Source organism: Cupressus sempervirens, chromosome 6 (genome assembly GCF_028749045.1).
Source record: "Cupressus sempervirens isolate cs-2001-9-10 chromosome 6, ASM2874904v1, whole genome shotgun sequence".
In the NCBI taxonomy this organism is placed as follows: Eukaryota; Viridiplantae; Streptophyta; class Pinopsida; order Cupressales; family Cupressaceae; genus Cupressus; species Cupressus sempervirens.
In genome coordinates, this window is record NC_143123.1 from 98239165 (window position 1) to 98242864 (window position 3700).

The window sequence follows — 3700 nt, forward strand, 5'->3', positions numbered from 1 at the left end:
GATTGACAAGTTCCTTCATGTGCTAAGTGGACTTGGTGGTTTCTTCTGATACTTGGTTCCTTCTTTGACCTAGTTTGTTTGTAATTGGTTCTTAGTGAGAGCTAACTTGTTTATTTAGTTTGTGTTATGAATCTAATGTAATGATCACGCATTAGAATGTGTGTAGACTTTTATGAGGTTATCCTTCTCTTATATAAAGATCTAGAATCTTCTATCGATCATTTTGGCAAGTATAAATAGCAAGTCTAGTTTATGTTTAGATGTATGAGATCAAATAGAAAAATTGTATAAGTTAGAAAGCTAGAATCAAGATATTTGATCATGGATGTATCATGTTGGATGCATTTTGATGTATATCTAATTGTTGTATTGGCCGTAACGTGGAAGACCTCACAGCCAAGCATGTTTGTGGATCATTTGATAAATTTATAAGACATTTGTTTTTTCTCTCTCCTTGGTGTTGGTCTATGTATTTTTCTTCTATTATGTTTAATCGGCATGGTGTTTGGACAGTTAGGTTTGCCTTTGTCCCTAATTCTCTATCCATCCCTATGCCATCATTCCAATGATCTAAATACATATTATATTTAGGAAATTAGGGTTTTATTTTATTGGGGATGAATTCTTATGTTAGAATTTCAAACAAATTTGACTCAATCAAATGATTTCCATAGTTTTCTAATTTGGATTTTTTATTTTTATTGATTTGAGCAACTTCACTTGTCTATAGATTTCATTGGGTTAGAATCATAAATTTTTTTTGCTTCCTTTTTGACTTTTTCCAATTTGGCTTATTAATGAATTATTTTAGTGTTGTAGTGAATTATAGTGGATTTAATCATCATCACAAAGAAATTCAAGTTTTTCCTCATGCACCGATAGAAACAATGGTGATGTAGAGAGCTTTGAGTGCAATATTTGTCTTGGCCAATTGGCACAAGATCCAATTGTAATGCTATGTAGTCACCTTTTCTATTGGCCCTACCTATGCAAGTTTTTTTACGTACATTTAAAATGCCAAGAATGTCATTTTTGTAAGGCTTTGTTGGAAGAGAGCAAGATTCTTCTCTTGTATGGATGAGGAAATGTAGGTGCCCTAGATAAAAGATCCAAAACTGTGCCTAGTGTAAATATTCTAAATAAGCTTGATGATCATTGCTCACAAACAACTCCTCCTCTAGGCCCTAATTAGTACCAACATCAATCATTTGACACCTTTATGGGGTGTGCACTTACTCCAATTGAAGCAACTCACTTTGGGAATTTTACATTCTTGATAGGATTTGGGTTATTTCCACCCCTTTTTAACATCCAAATGCATGGTTTTCCAAATGGCATTGGGTATGGTGTAACTCCTAGGTTTCAGTATGGTTTTCACAATGTGTTCCATGGATCTTAGAAACATTAGAAGACTCTAGAATAAGAGAAAAAGACCTAGTGTCTTGATACTTATGCTAATCATTGGAGATTTTGTCAAAATCTTTTTTCTTTTCTCATAGATGTGTAACACTATATCTCAATTTGAATTATTTTTTTACTCACATTAATTTTCACTTTTCTGATTGTGAAATTAAAAAAAAGGTCAAATACCTTATGAAACATGCAAATATTGCTCTAATGCAATCAAATATTTTAAATAGAAATGATTAGATACAAATATAATAATTTTATAATAAATTATGAAGTCAAAATCCTAAAATTGCATTTATATTTATTTGTTGAGAACTACTATAGATTATTATATTGGTAGGGGTGCAAGGGTTGGTTTTGAGTGCCATGATTATTTTGAAGATGTGAGAGAAAAAATTTCCACCATGACCGAAGTGATTAGATAGTTTTGACTACTTCTATCATTGGAAAAAATTGGGGACATGTGTAACATAGTTTTTAGTCTATTCTTACCCCCAACTATAAGCATATAGGAAACACACATATAAAATTTGAGACATTTCAATTTCCACAAAACCACATCATTCTCTTGATTCCAATCGTGAACTATTTTGGGCCAACTTCTCAAGTTTTAATTCTATCTCATGCTTTGGATTTGGGTTGAATTAATATTTTTTTCTCAATCTTTTTATCTAGGAAATTATTTACGATGCTTGCATATCAAAAGTAAACAAATTCATTGTTTTTCTTTGTTGGACCTAGAAATTTTTGTTACAATATTTAATGTATAAAACTATTATTTATGTTCACATATCAAAGGTAAAATATTTCCTTTTATCTTTTTGTTGGAAAAACTAAGTAAAGGCATTGATTCTCTATTCCATGGACATGTTACTAAATTTAAGTTAATTAGCTGAATTTATCTTGCATAGAAAGTTTTAAATTATTCTATTAAATCTTACAAAGTACCTTGTCAACACTAACCAAATAAACCTAATCCACATCAATATATTGTATACAATCATAATAAAAACAATATTTACCATCTAAGCATCACACACAATCCATGACAATGTTATGTGTAGATTTATTCTAGAAGCATTCAAATGCTCCATACAAATAACTCATTAAGGTTTAGATTTATTTTAGAAAAATTAAAGCTTCTCACACAGTTAACTTTAATATTTAAGGCACATAATCCTTCCCAAAATACACAAATAAAATCATGTATATAAAATAACTCAACAATGTATAAGCCTATAGTCACTCAAGGAAAATCTAAACATTTTGAACAAATTACAACAAACAATGTAAAGTGTGGAATTGACATTTACTAATTCATAAGTCAATTTATTTGGCAATGTGTTTTATAATATCATTTTTTAAGAACTATTATTTTTTATAACAAAACCAAGGAAGGTCCATGAATGCAAAGAACACCAACAAATTAAAAACTGATAGTAGTGCCTAGGCTGTTACAACCAAGCAAAAAGCTAGAGCAACATTGACCACCATGACCGCCCAAACCTTGAGAAAAAATTATTAAAAAAAAACAGAGTTCTTAACCATATTATTTGAAGTGGAGATCTTTAGAATATGAACATAATCAAAGAAGTCCATAAAGTACTTAAAGTTTAAATAGTAAGACACATTGTTGTCATGAGAGTTTAAACACAAAAATAACATAAGTCTTTCAACCTCTAAGAAACATAAATAGGAAGTAACCCTGTAACTAAAGAAACCAAAAAATAGAACCTAATTATTAGTTGGGTTAGCCATATTAGGCCTTCTTTAGGGTCTCCCAATATTTAACAAGGTTGTTGAATTTATCTATCTAGTAATTAAGGTTACCCAATCCTTGGTCTTCTCTCAGAATATCCTTGTTCATCCCTCTAACCTTCTTCAACTTTCTCTTACCTATAAAGAGCATCTCTTCCATCATTTCCCATTAAATTTGGTATATAATGGACACAATGAAACTAAACTTAATGTTGGTAATTGCTTCATCATACATTTTGTTCAAAGAAGTAATCCTACTCTATAGGTTGTATGTATGATTCATCATATTATTTTATTTTTTGTCCATTTAAGCATCCACTTGGTCAAGAGTATTCTTCTCCTTATCTTTATTATCCTTTTCTATAATTGTATTATCTTGGTTTTGATTTTTCATTCCCAAATCCACTTCAATTCGAGTCTCCTACTGTTTCTCCTTTGCTTCTTCCCTATCCTCTTGATCCTCTTCCTCTTGAGCTTATTCCATCTCCTCTTCTGTCTCTTCTTCATAATATCTATCCTTACAATCAATGGC

General features: G+C 30.6%; 1 pseudogene; it reads left to right on the forward strand.

The window, feature by feature from the left end:
• The first annotated feature begins 844 nt into the window (after window positions 1-844).
• Window positions 845-1399, forward strand: LOC149551413 (uncharacterized; annotated as a pseudogene).
• Window positions 1400-3700: the final 2301 nt, after the last annotated feature.